Here is a 17,196-nt window from a genome sequence, read left to right as displayed (position 1 = left end):
TAAAGAGCCATTTGATGAGGATGTTCTGTTTTGAATGCCTGTGTTAAAAATGCATTCCTTGGAAACAAGACGATTCATTATTTGAACATTGGGAATCTGAGGAAGTAATAAAAATTATGTTTTGTGAAACTAACAGATGGGTTGAGATGATATTAAATTAATTACTACTGATTGTTGATTGTTGCTTGTCAGTTCACAAGTGCTTTTTTAGCTGATCAAGCTGTGAAATCTTAATGGGTTTTTGACAGCTTGCACTCTGTGACTGCAGTAATACTCAAAAGCACAGTGACTTAAAAGGCCAGTGTCAGACTGTTCTTGGATTGTGTTATGATTACAGTAATCTCAGTTTCTGGGGTTTCAGGCATGCAGTTTTCCTTATTAGCCAGCACTGGAGCTGCAGTGGGGTTTCCTTATATAGCAAAGGCAGGAAGGTGATTGCAGCTGGCTCCAGACGTGAGGGGAGGCAGGAGTGGAGAGGGTAGGAAAAAGGCTGGATTTGGCTAGAGAATGGAGAAAGGTCTGAAGATGGAAATTAACAATGAGTGTTTTCAGGCTGTTGGGGAGAGGGACATGGAAAGCTGCAGGATATCACTGAAGGAAGCAGTGCACTGCTTCAGCCTTTGGGAGCTGGGAGGAGGAGCAGGGCAGATTGGAGAGCAAGGAAAGCGACTGGAGAGGTGCTGAATTTGCAGAGAAGTAAGGATACTGCTATTCCAGCTGCTCCCAGAGCTGAGCAGTTCCTTTTCCTTCCTAGAAATTAAGTGGTTGGAAAAAGGAATTCTCTAGAGTCTGTGTCCTTTTGTTCCAGTGTTTGGTCTTCCCCAGCTGTATTCTTATTTGTGAGTTTAGTGGGCTTTTCTGTGGGAAACAGATTCAGACATGATATGGAAGGTGAACAAGATCCCACCACCACTGGGAGAGAGAGTGTTAATCCTTGTTTTTCCAAAGCTGAGTCAAAATGGGATCTTGTGAAGAACGTTTTTGAGGGCTAGAATGAATCTGGTTAGGGGACAGTGATTTAAAAGATAGGGGAAGAAAGTCATCGATCCAGGCTGCCAAAGTTAAAGTCCAGCTAAAATATTTACCTTTGAATTTCAAATTCAGTCTAGAAGATTCTATAATTCTGATTTCAACATGTATATTCATGTGCTTCATGTGTACTTTATGGGGCTTACTCACTTAAATGATATCTGCTCTAGTTAATGGACCATTAAATGAGAGGCTGTAGTTACCACCTCTGTGGTTGCCTCAGAGTGGGCAAGGGAATATGTGTTAAATCTTTATAAAAGTGACAGGATAGTGCATCTGCAGAATAGGAGCTTGATAAAAATCTCTCATCCCATGCAAGTGACAGCCTACTCATCCCATGCTGGGAGAGTCTGCTCCTCTCCCTGCTGAAGGCTTTTTAGAAGGCAAGTAGAAGAATGATGTAAAATAATTTTGTTTCCAGTTACCTCTCCATGTTTTAAACTAACAGGCTGTTGAACATGAAATCTGTGCTGCAGCAACTTTTACCTTTTGTAGAGGTAAAATGAGAAAAGTTTGGTTTTCCTTTTGCTGTTCATTCCTTTAGTAGTGGAGACTAGAAGGATACAGGTGCTGTCAGGTTGACCTGTGTAACAAGGCTTGGGGTTTCACAGGAGGAGGAGTCTGCTACTCAAATTGGCCCCCATCCTTACAGAGAAGGCTTCAATCTCTTCTCCTTTGGACCTTTCTTCTGACCATCAAAGCCAAGTTTGCTGTGTACTGTGGTAGCTCTCAATGCAAAATCACCTACATCACCCACCCGTGTTTGCCAGGAGACAAAGTACACGTAGAGTCACTTTGTCTCTTAATTTGGTTTTTTTATGGTAGTTGTAGCTATTTTCAAGTCTTCCCTTGGTAAGTTGCCCTTTGTGAGTTTATTCAGTTGCAGACATTATATGCACTTGCTTTGGCAGCTGAAACAAAAGCAGAATATTGACAGAATTAAAATTTGCTGGCAGCTGTATTTGTGCTTTGCAGGCAGAATTTGTTGTAGTGCAAATCTTTGTGGGCTAATGAAGTTAAAGCAGGGCTTTAGATAGTATTCTTTTCAACAAAAGCAGCTTGCCTAAAACTGTCTCTGCTAGTGTTTTCCTTCTGAAACAATGAGACCGAATGCTGCAGGTTTAAAAATGGAATATAATTTGAGGCATCAAGCCTTGGGCATGAGTCCTTGTGTAACTGGAATTTAAAATCTAAAATGAATATTAATGAGGTGGGGAGGGCTGCAGACCTGTCCTTTAATACTAATCCATTGTGAGTGGAGCAGCTCTAGCAATGAGCTGATACTGGCACAGAGACAACCAGGAATTGACTGCTCTTAGAAAATGCCTCATCAGTCAAAGTCTTCACAGGCTCCTGAATACTTGTCCTGATCAGATACAGAAAGGCACCTGAACATTTCTGGTGTCAGTGCCCTGCCTACTGATCCTGTGTGCATTTCCCTGGGACACTCCTGTGCTGGCTTTCAGCTCTAGCTCGCGGTGTGGATGGAAGCGTAATGGAAGGGTAAGTTACCAGTGAGTTTGGAAGAGAGCTGGGACCCTTCAGGCTGATGTTTAGGGCATAGTCATGGTGACTTAGACTGGGTGACATCAGTGTTAGAAGCTCCCTGCCCTTGATTATTAATGACAACAAGGTTTTCAAATACTTAAGTGATTTCATAACTCTTAAGTGTGTGTAAAAGAAATGTGCCAAGTGAGTAAAGCTTCCCCTCATTTTCAGGAAGGAAGATATTTCATATTAACCGTTTGATCTAAGTAATGCGTAGATTATAAATTCCCTGAAAATGGGATGTTTGTGGACCAGTGCACCTCCTCCTAATTGACAGAAACTGGTGCTGGGAGATGAGAGAGGTCACCTCAAAAATGCTGAGCCCCTTCATTTTACTCTGTAGTTAGGGTAGGAATTGGCAAATCTGTCAGCTGGCTGGAGAAGCCAGTTATAATAAACCTCTTTACCTCTTTCCTTGTCTTAGTCTGTGCTCCAAATGCACTGATTGGCTGCTAACTTCTCTAGTTTGAGAGAGGAGTTTTGGAGTGTAAGTATAGCAGATTTGAAGAGTTCCTGTAAAAGCTGAAGATCCTTTAATGAAGAACCTTGATCTTGATTTCATTTGTTGGATGTTATGTGCGTGACTTTTGGTAAAGTTCTACAATTGTTCTATAAGTAAATGGTATCTTGTGACACCTACAAAGCCTATACTCAAAGTGATCACTTTCCTTGCCTCTAGCTCAAGGGCAAGGCACCAAGATCTATATTTCCTTATATGTAAAATCCATTAGACTTTACCCAGGTACTAAAGATAACATAGTCCTGTGTCCATTGTCACAGAAATACATTTAACTTTGTGAAAAGTGGAGTATTTCCGTGTTGGGAATTGAAAGCTTTATGGTTACTACTAAATTGTTGCCTTTTAATACTCACAGAATCACACAGTCCAGAATGGACACTGTGAGACTGGAAGTTAAACTGAGGGGGAGAGAGGCTCCAAATTAATTATTTTTCAGAACCTAAACGGAAAAAAAAAAAGCAGTCAGTGAAACTCATCATAATAATTATATTCCTAATATTAATTAATGCAAATACTGCAGGAAGGTGTTGTTTTACACTATGGTTCTGTATTTAGATCTGCTAATGGAAGGTTGCAGGCTGAGCATTGCTCATTCCAGAGTTCTTGCCAAAGTTTCTAAAGGATTCTCTTTGTCATGTAAGCTTTCCCCTGTGGCACGGTGCTTGCATGCTGTACATGCCTCTGCTGCCACATGAAGTAATAGTGTCTCTTTACTAAATCTAGAGTAACTGCATGGTTATTTGTGCTATTGGAAGAAGTCACAAATATATAAAAATACTTCTTTCCCTCCTTTGGGTCTAGGGTCATTGTTAAGCCCTGCACCTCTTGAACAGTTCTAATATTTGTTCTTTTCTTAGGTGCTGGAGTGGGGGTCTTTAATTCCCATAATCAGTTACATGGTAATAAAAAAGCTGAAGGCAATGTTCAAGAGCTCAGTGCCCATGTGGATTGGTCTCCTGTTCCACTGAGAGTGGCTGGGTGCTGTTCCCAGTGCCAGGAATGCTGCTGGAGGTGCTGCCACAAGGCCAGCAGCATCCCTGGCCTGTCCATGTGGAATGGCTCAGCAGGGGCAGGGCTTTCAGCTCAGAGGGCACCATGAGCCACTGTATTCCTGTGCCACTGCATGCACCAAGCTGATGTGTCTTAAAAATCCTGGGTCAGTTTTGACCTAGAATTTATGGTTTACTCCTGCCCTTTAAAAGGACAGAATGGTAATAATAGATCTTAAAGCTGTGAAAATATTCTAGAAGCTAGGGGAGGTTTAACTGTGTTGTACAGGTGGAAAAGCCAAGGCACAGAGATTGAGTTAGGAATTACACAGGGGTCTGGCAGTTGAGACTGGTCTCTGGAGGTTTAAGTCCAGCATCTGAGACAGCCTCAGGTTGCCTATGTCCCTTTAGCAGGATGTTACACTACTAACATCTCTAGAGCTGTGCTCAAGTCACCCCAGGCCACCCCTGTTCTGTACTTGTTTGTTAAATAGCCTAAAAAACATTCCCTGCCAGGCAGTAAAGCAAGCATGGGCATCTCCTCCCTGGCTTTTGCCCTGCAAGAGTTCCTCACTCACCTGTTTCAGGTTTTGTCTGTGCTTACGTTGGTTTCATTTCATTTTTTAACAGCATATTTGTTATTTTGCTGTACACACCCAGCTGGAAACACACCACTTGTTGTTGCTGTGAGAGGGGCAGCCATCTCTGTACTCCCACGTCTGGACCTGACATCTCTTAGATCATAATGCTAAAGGTACAGTATCTTATCTCCATCACTGGCCTGATTGTTTCAGGGGAGGGTGCCTGTGCACCCATCCTGTGGTGGACAGACTCCTGTTGGGATTGCAGCAGTGAAGATGTGCCAGGCCCTGCTCCTGCTGCCTGAGGTGCTTGTCCACCTGCTCAAAGGCAGGGCTGTAGTGAAGGCTATCATTTTGTATGCTCATGCCTGATGGATTCATCTGAATGCTAGATTACTTGTAATCAGAGATATTTCCATTACAGCTTGTTGGCTGAGTGGGAGAAGAAGGCACAGATTAAAACTGAAAGCAGATTTGCTTCTACTTCTCTAGAACTAATTTCCTTCTTAGGTAATCCAGCATCTTGGTATCTGTTCTGTTTGTGTATATGTCCTCCATGGACACAAACTTGCAGGTAAGAACTCTGTTTAAAAAAAATACCTTACACAGGGCAAAATAAAAAGGAATTCATTGGCTGAGAATCAAATGCACAAGGAGCATCATTTGCTCCAGCATTGTGGCTGGATATTTAACTGTGTAGGTAGAAATAAAAGATCCTAGATCTAGGGGGTTCACAAATACGCCTGCATGGACTTCATGACAACACACTTGTGCAAGTAAGTAAGGTGTTCTAGAGGCTCTGTGTGCATAGCATCAGATGGAGAAACAGTGCTTAAGGCATAATGGGTATGTGAATTCTGATGGAGGATGAGCCCTCCTGAATGGTCATTTTTGTGTCCATTCATTGTTCCCTCTATTCCTGTGATTAAGAAATTGGACATGCAAGAAATTCCCACATGTGTTACATTCATGTTGTGTTGAAGCCAGTATCCTGCAGCAGTTATCAGTGTCACTGAAAAATAGAATAACACTTGGATGAATTACAGTCTTGTCACCACTTGGCTGAAGCCAACGTGCTGTCCTTAAGTTACAGCTAAAGCAAAGTAAAACTGGATTAAAATAAGTGAAGGAATGAAGAAATGCAAAGAAGGGACTGCTCAGTGACTCCAGAGGTCTGGCTGTCATCTTGCACTGTTTCTGTGCCCTGGAGTATCTGTTATCAGCGATTCAGGAAGTGAACTGCTGGGATATGGATAGAACTTAGTACTGCTGATAAGGCAGTGAAATGATTGAAATGCCTGGTGTAGTGTCAGATAAGATGAAATGCCTGGTTTATCACACAAGCAGAATTCTAGCAAGATCCAGGGAGGCTGTGCAGCTTTATTCAGTGAAAGGCTGCAGGCTACCAGGGTGACCACCAGACAAGACAAACAGAATGGGGACTTTATATCAAGAATCTGCCCTGCACAGATCCCTACGTTTGAGCATGGGAGGATTTTGTGTTTCAGATTACATAAAAAGATTTACGGTAAGGGACCCCTTAGTGCTTTATCGGGAGCCTGGTTTGAAACCGAAAACTCTCTGGATGGCACAGAATTGGTTTCTGTGCCTTTTGTAACATGCTGTGTGTGTTTGACATTCTTGGCCAGGTTGTGCAGCCTGTTGGCTTGCAAAACACCTGCCAGCGTCAAGGAGGTGTTTCTGAAATGATGACTGCAAGCTTTGCCTTTGTAAATAAATTTACTTTTCATGGGAGCCTTGGCACATTAAAACTTTTATTCTAACTGGAGTATTTGTTGTATAGGACTGCAGACTGACTTTGAGATTATGTAGAGGCTGGTTGTAAGTGCTTTTTGCTTTGCTTGCCATATATCTGTGAGTTTTAGGACAGTGACTCTGTTAGGCAGGCTGACCCTGAGGTGATTTAATGAGCAGCCAAGTTCTGCATGAGCCCATCTGACCTGCTAAAAGCAGTGCAATCACCTTGAGTGGTGGCACTCAGTGCCTCAAAGGGTGCTCTGGGGTAGTCCTGGAAAGCTGTGAGATCAGAACCCCACAGTGCACAGGTCTGAGGAGCAAAGCAAAAGAGAGCTCTCCCCAAAGCTGGAGCCCTGATGGACAGAGCACAGTCCCTGTAAGCGCAGAGAGCCGTGGAGATGCCACTGGTGGAGGGGAGAATGGGAATCTGCTTTTCTGCCTTTGTAAGCTACTCATTAAAACCCACTGTGTTTTCAAGCTGCCTGTGAAGTCCAGTTTCAGTTGGTACCATGGTAGAAAGTCTAGGAAAAGTATTTGTTTTCAGCAGCCTGTTTGCATTTACCTACTTTTTGAGCTGCTGAAAAGACCAGTAGCAGAAAATGTACTTCAGCAACTTTAAAAAGAATTCCATGGACATATTATAATGTTCAAGAAATTAAAAAAAAATAATTGTAGGAGTTGCATTTTAATTAGAATAGATCAGATTGTTGTGGGATTTTTGAAACTGTTTCTTTCAAAAATTTGAAGAAAGGATTTCCTCATGTATTTTGTTCAATAATAGCTGTAATGGCCTTTCTTAAAGAGCTTGTATTCATAATCATCTTTGTTTTTTAAAGACCCAATGGCAGAAATGAACTAAATCAACTGCAATAAACTGAATTCTGCCTCAGTTGAAGAAAGGACAAAATTTTTACTAATTTCAAAAAGTAGGATATTGTTTCAAAGCCTTAAATTCCTCTTGTGTAACAACATGTAGTGGGTTTAATAGCCAAGAGTATGATGATTTTCTAAATCATATATTACATAAGAAACAGGCTGAGTTGACCAGACACAGTTCATATCTCAGTGACTGCATGTTTTTTTGTCTATTTATGGCAACATAGCAGAAAAATGTTTTGGTCTATTCATTTGAATATACTATTCATCTGTTGTTCTTGTTGAAGACGTAATGATGTGTTTAAATTGTTCATGTTCAGCTTTTTGTTAAAGGTAATAAACAGCCTGAAATACATGAGATTTTCTCTTGCTTTTTTTCTGGAGGAGTGCAAGTGAAAGATATTTTCAGGACTACAGAAGGTGGCCCTAGAACCATAAAAACAAATGAGCCAGGGTTTTTTTGACTAGTCATGTCTTGGGGGCGAATAAGTCAGTACTGCAGTTATCTGTCTCCATGGCATTCTGTGGCTGGGCTCTGTGCAGATCAGAGTTAGTGTTTTGCACTGAAGACTATAATGAGATTCAGAATATCTTGTTTCTCTGTAATTGATCTGTTGGGTGCCTGAGTAATTCTTTCATATTCATTACTTCAATTTCCTTTTCTGTAAAATTAGTGATAATGGTGCTTCTCTTCTGGAAACACATTAAGGCCTACAGGTAAAAGTTATCTTAGATTTATTTTGATTTATTGGTTTTCCTTGTCCTCAGTGCCTAACAATCAAAACCAACTTTGTTTTGGATGTCTCGCATTGGATTACATCACTCTGGCCAGTTTACCAAACTCATTATGTTTATCTCTTGGAAAATCATCCTTTGTTTTGTTCACAAAGCTAGTACTCAAATTCATGGAGCACTGCAAAGGGAAGGATGCTTTTGGAGGATGGGACTGGCAGAGAACACATAAGGATGAATAGTCTTGGACCACATGTGCAATTCTTACTAAAGCTGGTGAGAACTGCTCTAATGTATAAGTTTAGTATTAACCCTAGGGAGAGCTCTCTTTTCCTAATGTCAGCCTACAGGTCAGGTTTGAGCCTGTCCCAGCAGGGTCTGGTGGGTGTGTGCACAGTTCTGATGTCAGTGGTTGCAGGGAGGAATCTGTCTGTGTTTCTGGGCTGGAGTCTGCTGGTGTGGTTCCTGGGGATCTGCCTGCTGCTCTCAAACGAGGGGCTGGCTCAGCTGACTGGGCTGTTGTGGAAGGACTCATAACCCCAGGCAGCTCTGCAACAGTGCCCTGCATGTTTTACAGATTGATTGGAAATGTATTATTGCTCAGAGGTACAGTGAGGGGGGGAGTTAGTGCTCAAGCAATAAGATGAGGCTTTTTTTTTTTTTTTTCTCTGAAAATAATTGGACTCTTAGGAGAGGCAGTGACAGGAGTATTCTAACATGTGCCTGAAGATCAAGGCACCTGTACTTCCTTCAGGCTTTTCCTTTCTGGAGCTGAACAGCTTTGATGTTCACCTACATCAATCCTTTTAACTTTAGTGGTGCTGCTGTCTTTCTTCTGATTTGCTGGACCTGATTTATTTTTTATCTCTTTTAGGACACAGCCACTTAATGAGATACTTGAAGTCACCTAGTCATTCCCATAAGTTAATCTTGATGCTTTTCTGCTCATTCAAGTTTGTGATTCGGGGAATGTGTCCCACTCTGTGGGGTTTTTCTGGAGGGGCTAACATCTTGCTGTTTTTGCTGCTCAGAGATATTTTTCTGAGTCCTGTGTAGAGGTATTTGGACGTCCTCAGATGCTGTTGGTTCACATCTTGAGCTTCGTGTTCTTGCACAACTACCTTTAATTTCTTTAAACAGTTGTCTCCTGTTTTGTGGAGTTGGTGCTTGGACTGCAGGGCTACTGATGGAGATCAGGCCTTGGCAGCTGCAGTCTGGGCTCCTGCTTAGCTGGGAGTCACTCTTCTCAGCAGAGCTCTGGGCAGTCCATGTACTGCAGGGCCCAAACCACCCTCCTGGGGTCCAGATTCTTGGCAGGCTGTGTGCACACTGCTGTGGAGAGCTCACAGAGACAGACAGACTGAAAGGAATGAATGGAATTGGTAAACCATTCTGAAGGATTGGGATTTTTAGAAAAAATACATGATTGAAGAACTTCTGACCATCTCAATTGTTAACACTGTCTCCCCAGGCTTTGTGGGAACTCAAGAGGAAGATGTCATGTGTTCCAATTTAAATTTTGCACCATAGTGGTCTGCAGTCTAAATATACTCTATTGAGTATCCTTTCAGACAGTTCATATCCCAGAAACTAAAGTAGTAAACTATATATAGTCTCTGACATTACAAACCAGGTTTGTTTTCACCTTCTCCATGGCTGAATTGTGATAGCAGGAGCTAACAGGTCCTCCTGCTGTTGTCTTCTATATTTGTGGCCTGCCTTTCACTCTCTCATTTGTGTCCTTGTTTTGTTGTTTAGGCTTGAGCAGCCCGTGTGCTTTCTGGCTCACCTATCTTAGGCATATTTCTGTTTCCAGGTCCTGAATGCTTCCCTTCAGAGACCTGATTCCTTCCAGCACTGTCATTGCATGATACATACGGTGTGGGGCTGGGCAGAGTTGAAAAGAAATGCCCTTTTCCTATCAATAGCTCTGTTCTGGATGTTTTCTTGGTGGGTTCCAGCTGAAGTCCCCAGTGAGGGAAGCTTCAGCGTTCTGGTTAATTCTCAGCGCCCCTTTAGGAATCAGCACAGCTTGATTTGCATCTTCCTTGACCTGTCTTGCTACAAAAAGAAAACAGTTTGCTACAGATTTGATGACTGACCAACCTGCTTGTTTCTGGGTTTGCTTTATGCAGAATTGTCAGGTTTAGGGCCAGAAAACATTGTCACAAGCTACCAAATGGCTGTGGGTCATCCCTCTGTGTGAGGCAATTGTCACCACGGCCAGCAGGGATGGCTTGTCTTGGCAAGGCAGGTAGAAAGCTGCCAGTCCTTGCTGTGGGACACTGAGCTGCTTTTGGGGCACTTCTATCTGTTTTATGTCAGTGCAGAATCCACTCTTCGGTTTACAGAAATTTTGTCAGAATTTTCCTGTTTCTCCTTTTGTAGTGGAACAAGAGCATGAGACCCCTGTATTTCACCATTTTCAGGGATGTTATGTAGGGCCTCTTGCCAGCTGTAATTTGCTTACCTCTCTGCAGAACATGACAACAGTATTTCCAGCATCCAGCCCCATGTTTTAACTCCTCTCCTAATTTCTTGCACTGAGGAGATCTTGATGCACTGTTACTGGATTTCTGGCTGGCACTGCCCTACTACCCATTAGTGACAAGTACTCCTGGTATCAGCTAATATGAAATCCAAACCATTTATATCCTGGATCTTTTATCAGCACTGTTATTTGCTTGCTTTCCTCTGAGTGATTTTGGCTTTGTGGTGCCAGGCCTTGGGGTTGTTTTTGTAGTCCAGCACTGATAATCAGTGTGTCTGTTTACACTACAGCTGTCTCTGCAATGCAGCTGGAGATTAATTTGTCACTGATCTAACAGCAGAATTCCAAAATCAATGATTTATTTGTTTTAATTCAGGAGCCTTCTATGAGTGCAGAGAAATGTCTGTGTGGTTGAGGAAAATGAATGCTCTGGAGTCTGTTGACTGCTGATTTAGGGTGGCAAGGTGGTTCAGAAGCAAAACCTCCTGAGTCCTGATAGAAGCCCTGCAGAGAAGCACTGGAGGATACTTGCTGTTTTGGGGGTGGAAATGGCTTTACCAAATGTGCTCTCTTCTTACTAGATATTTGTGCTGAGATACTAACCCTTGATGGAAAGATGGATCACTGTGCTTAATCATACCACTGGAGCCCTAATTCAAGGCTTCTAATTCACACCCAACTTTTTAGAGAGATGAACTTGAAAAATTGCCTTCTTATTCCTTGCTCTGAAAAACTTGATTCCTGTTGTTAGTTGCTTTCTGCAATTCCACTGGCATGTGGTATAATGTTTCTTTAGGGAAGCTTTTCTGTGGATCACATTCTTTTGTTTGTTTCCTGTATACTTCTTCCAACCTGATAAAAACTATTTTAAGTTTAACTGGAGATGTTTTTCACAGCTGAGATGGATGCAGCAATTTCTCTGCTTTTTGCCAGCCATTGAAACATTCACCTAAAGGACAGCAAGTGGCTTTTATGTGAGCTTTGATTACTGAGAAGAGTTTGCAAAACCACTGCTTTTTGTACACAAACTCTTTTATTCTGAATCTTTTTCAAAGCAGTTTATGTCGAGACTGATGGTTATTAAGCCTGAACTGATGGTTATTCCTGTATTTGTGAATGATGTCAAAGCAAAATATCAGAGATTTAAATCAGCAGGTGAATATAGCACATAACAGACTTCATTATAGGGCAGATAAGTATTTACTTGATCTAAAATGTTCTTAACATCGTGTTTTGGGTTTTAGTGAGAAATAGCAATGTCAAAAAATTCTTACTTAAAAAATCCCCCCACTGTTAAATTCCTGTAAAGAGCATTATTAACAAGGAGCAGTGAATGCAGTGCTTGGTGTTTGTTGTACCAGAGCTGGGAGCTGGCAGGTGGGAACGTGGGTAAGAGAGAGAAATCAGGGACTGGGACCTCAGCTTACACAAGGCCTGACATGATGGCAGGAGCTGCTTCTGTAAACTCCACCTGGGAGGAGTTTCCAAGGGTGTGTGGCAGTAGCCAAGGGATGCTGGAGTCCAGTTGGATGGTGCTGGAGGCTGCCTCTTGCAAGGCTGCCTGTGAACACTTCTGTCTCTTCATTCCAGTGCAATCCAGTGTGATTGAGGTGCTTGTGTGTTTTACCTGTCAAACACCTAAACCACTGCAATGTAAAATTGTGCTCGAGGTGCTCATACCTCAGTCAGTATCCATGAAGGGGGGCCGGAGGACAGAGGTCTTGCCTTTCAACCTTGGGAATGTAAGTGGAGAAGCAAAGAAAGTAGCATGATGTGTTCTTACAACATTTGTCAGTCGTGGTGGTGAGAAAGGTGAAGGTGGAAATGATGGTTACAAATTAACAAGTTACTACAGCTCTGAATGTGCATTTTCGTTGTATCTTTTCAGACTTGAAGCTAAAAAGATCTTCTAAAATAGGAAGGGAACAGAAAGTGCAGTTAGGGGATTTGCATCTTCTCAAACAAAAGCATGTTGCTGGCAAAGTAGAGGCTTTTCTGAGGGATTTGATTTGAAGCCAGTCAAATTTCAAGTCAGCAAGAGCAATTGTGCTGGTTTTAATGTGTTTTGGAGCAAAGTCTGGATTATGTAAGTTTGTTTTTCAGAAAAGTTGACTGTCTAGAAATAACCCTTATGCAACAGGTCTGTTCCCTGTGTGTGTATCCTGAGAGCCCTATCTCATCACTTCAGTGAGGAGAATTTGCTTTTCCTGGTTTTATTCCTGTTGGCATTACTGCACAGCCAGGGCCACTCTGCTGTTGTGGCAGATCCCCACTGACACAGAATTACTTGTACCTGACATTGACACAAGAGCTTTTGGCAGGTGTCAAATGGGCATCAGGGCTCTCTGCTGAGCTCCCAGTTGTACTGAGAGAGCATCTTGAAAGTAAGAGGCTTCTTGAATCTGAGAGAAGCTTTTGTGGCTGACCCTTAAAATCAGCAGGCTTTATGAGGAACTGACTGCATTAGATATAAAACCACTGAAATTCAGGGGAAGCAGGAACAACATGACTTCTTTGTTCAGTTTCCAGAGGAGAGAACTTTGTTGGAGGGTGTGGAGGAGTGGGAGGGTGAATCCTTACCACCACACTGAGGAAACATTCTCAGTTAGCACTCCCCTGCTCCAGGTTAGTTAAATAGTTTAATAGCTGCTGTAAAAGAAAATACATTGAAAGGATGAAAATTTCAAGTAACAAGCTTTTAAATGTAGTTTCTATGAGTAACAGACTTGGTGGTAAGGAATAAGCTCTGGGGTCAAGTGAGTGAATGTGGATAGACAGCAGGTGCCCTGTTGGCATCCTGAGAGGCAGAGTAACCTGGTGGAAGGATTGTGGGCAAATGGTAAACAGTGTTATCTAGAAATCTCATCACTTTGATGTAAATGAAATGTCATAATTGATCTGTTCAGCTCTCTGCTGTCAGCTGCCTGACTGAGATGCATTACAATAGTGCACATGATATCAGGCTCAGTAACCTACCCTTAGCCCTGCTGCTGCCTGGAGACATCCTTAGATTCAGTTCTCTGGAAAATAATGAAATGGAAGTGGGGAAGGAAGTCAGGACTTGCAAGGGTATTTCCTAACTAACTGTGTTAGCAGTTTTCTCTCATTAAAGACATGGGAACCCCAAGTTTCTGTAGTGATTGTTGGGTGTACCTGGCACCAGGGTCATGTTGTGACAGAGGCAATATTGAGGTGTCCTTGCCAGGGTCACCTGGGGATACCAACAGTGTTCCATAGACCCTTTTACTGGGCAGGTGGATTTCGACCAATAGGACATGAGTGCTGCATTAAATGTGGGGTTCTTGGGTCCTAAAGCAGGTGTGGTCCAGTCCCCAGGGTGATCTGGTCCCAGCAGGAAAGCCAGCCATGGGACTAGATGGATTTATCCAGGCTCTATGGCATATCATGCCTTTGGAAGTTATTCCTCTGAATTAGAGCCAATATCTCCTTTGTGCTTGCTGTTGCTAGAATTGGTCTGTTGCTGCAGCATTACCCTGTGGATAATAAATTTACCTTCTGTGCTGTTCATGAGAAACTAGGTTTAGTATTTCAAAAACTTGGGTACCCTAAAAAGGTTCAGTTACCCTTTAATTTGCTGGAGAGAAAAGTAGAAATGTATGTAAATGAGCTGCAGCAATTAGATGTAGATTAAGTAGATTTTCATTTTAACTTGAAAAAGCTGACATCTGGTTTCTAAATAGGTAAAAAATATTTGTAAAAAAATTTACTTTTTTTCTTGCCTGAGCAGTGTTTATCAGAGGTAGCCAGACTGCTTTGAGCTTATTTGCTTTGGTTTTTCCTTTTGTAATCTCCTGATGTTTTGCCACATTGCATTCTCCAGCTCCTTGGAACTCTATTGCACTGCAAACTTTTCCCAAAGCCTTTAAGTTCTATATTTAGCTTTGGCTTTTTATAGGCCATATAAAAAGTTATTTTTTCATTTTCTTATGTATTGTCAGCCATCTCCAGTTTTACAATGTTGTTGGAAGCAATGCAACAATCTAATGAGATGATCTGTTTGAGCAGCTGGTTTTAACCTCTGTGACATTTCTCATTTGGAGTATAAGTCTCTGGTGTCACTTCAGCACATGGTGTAGATTTTAATAATTTGTTTTCTATTCACTCCATCTTTGAGGATTTTTTCCTTCCTTTGGGTCAGACCTAGCAAGGAGGAATTGTAACTAAACTGCCATGTGATAATTTTCTGTGTTGAATCTGAATTTTTCTCTTGTTTTCTGACATCTCTCTCACACAGCTGGTAGTGTGTGAGAGGTGTGAGCCAAAGAGGAATAAACTCTTCTCCCCCTTGAGAACAGAAGTCTCTTTGGCATCACTGGTTCAAGGTCACTTGTAGTTGTGTTTCTCCAGCGTGTGTGTTCCTTTTCTCTGCATTCCTGAGATACCTGATACCTTGGAGGTGTTTTAAAGGGATCAGAGAAGTTCATTTCAGTCCAGCAGACAATGGAATCAAGGCAGTTGCCTGCACTCTCCAGGTCCCAGTGCTCATTTTTTTTGTTTCCTGGAAGAAATTGGAGACCAGTTGTCATCAGAAAGTTTGTTCAAGTTACATCCAGACAGTGTTGGAGTCTTGTGGGTCACCAGTTTTGGCAATGCCAGCAGGGCTGACTGGACATGACTGAGCTCTCTGCAGGAGTGCTGCAGCATTCCCTGGTATTTGTTGTTCTTACAGCACTCTGTAAATTTGGGGGCTGAAGATGAAGCACCCTGTGTTGTGGTATCTGAGTGCAAAATGTCCTTGTAAGCAACAGCTCCTCACAAAGCAAGAGTGACTTTGATCGGCGGTGGCACTTGTCACAACAGCTGTGCTTTTTTTGTGACATCAGGCGTTTTAGGATTTTTCCCTTATTTTTTGGTAACTATTGAAAGGCTTGGGACTAGCAATGGAAATAAATACTCTCTGCAGGCTGCTCAAGCAAGATGTGAACACTGGGCACTGAATCAATGTTCTGAACAATTGTCTGCTTTTGTAATTCAAAGCAAAAGGAATAAAAGGGGTTTTGCCAGTATTTGAGCATATTATCATCCTGAAGGCAAGACAAACTATTAGACTTGCCAGAGCCATTTTTTTCTGGTTGTGTGTTTGTCAGCAGTGCCAAAGGGGAGGGAGTGGAGGAGAAAATGGAAAGAATAAAGAATAGCTGACCTTAACTTTGTTACAGATGTTTAAAACTTTTTAATTTGGTGCAAATGAAGTTTCCTTCCCTGTCCTTCATCCCATCTGTAATTTTGCAGTTGTTTATGGATGCACAGTTTGATGTAAGTAGTATAATAAGTCAAACAGCTGTATCAGAGTAGGAGGCAGTTATGGCTGTACCTTCCCTGTTCCTCAGATAACACTGGCAAGGAATATTTGCTGTGTATTTTTAGCAAGAATTCTCCGTAGAGCATTATTTCAAACATCTCTCAGTGCACTGTGTGAGCAGTTGGGTGGTGAAATCTGTTCCACGTGGCTGGAATACACAGTGCATGTGGCTGAATCCAGAGGAGAAAGGGATGGGATTTTTTTTTTTTAAGCCCCACTTTTTGCTTTACACAGCATTTACCACAGTCCATTGTAGGTGAGGAGGATTAAATCAGCAGTTACATGAATAATGACACTAGATAATAATAACTGGGCAGCAATCATGCTTTTTGCTCTCAGTTGTTAAATAACTAAGACAGCAGTTCAAGGTTTTGCAGGACTCCTGTTTGCCCCCAGGCACACTCAGTTGTGCTCCTGGTTGTTCTTGCATTGTTCCTGGCCCTGTGCTGTGCCTGGAATAGCACACTGCTGGTGGCAGCTTGAGTTCTGTGTGTGCAGCTGGGGATGACTTTCTGTGGCTAAGCTTCCTTGTTGAAGTATTTGCTGCAATTTGTCTGACTTTAAATACAACACTAATGACTCTACCACTTTCTTCTTGTTCCTAACAGGACAGCATTCAGCAGGTACTCTTGATTTAGAGAATTATGTTGGTTGTTTTTATCTTCTGTCATCAAGCATGGAAGAATTGGAAGAATTAATTCCTTGGAGGCATTCCTTTAGCTAAAAATTCTTGATTCTTTAGCTGCAGTAGTAGAGTTGCAAGGCATTTATTGCCCATGTCCTACACCTGCAAGACAGAGCTGTATATTTTACTGTATTGTATGGGATATCACAAAACTTACACCATTCTATCCCAGACCACTGTGAAAACACCAGTCACTTTAAAATACCTTTTTGGTCAGGAGAAGTGACATGGCACAAAGTGCCAGGTTTTCTTCTAAAGTCATTGCTTGGTATTCAAACTCTTCTGTGAAGGTGATGAACAGTCCAAGTCTCACAGCTTTGGCTCTGTTTGGTAAAGCTGGTTATTTGCCTCTAAATGTCACAGAACCACCAGGTTGGCTATAATTACATGATGGCCTTGGTAGATGTAACACTTTCTTTAAAGTATAAAACTTCTCATCTTACAGAAGTGGCAAGGATTCAACATTGTCTCGAGAGGGTAACTTTAATGCTGCTACTACTCTGTGGGAAGGGTTTTAATGTCTAGAATGTCCTATGTCATACAGGAAATTCACTTTGAGTGACGTTTTCTTTCCATATGCCCTTTACAAAAGATGAGGAAGGGCCTGGAGGCCAAGGGGTGCTGGGTATCCCAAAGGCTTTGCTGTGGTTCCATTGTTTCTCCT

The sequence above is a fragment of the Vidua chalybeata genome, chromosome 11 (genome assembly GCF_026979565.1).
Source record: "Vidua chalybeata isolate OUT-0048 chromosome 11, bVidCha1 merged haplotype, whole genome shotgun sequence".
NCBI lineage: Eukaryota > Metazoa > Chordata > Aves > Passeriformes > Viduidae > Vidua > Vidua chalybeata.
This window is presented reverse-complemented; position numbering follows the sequence as displayed.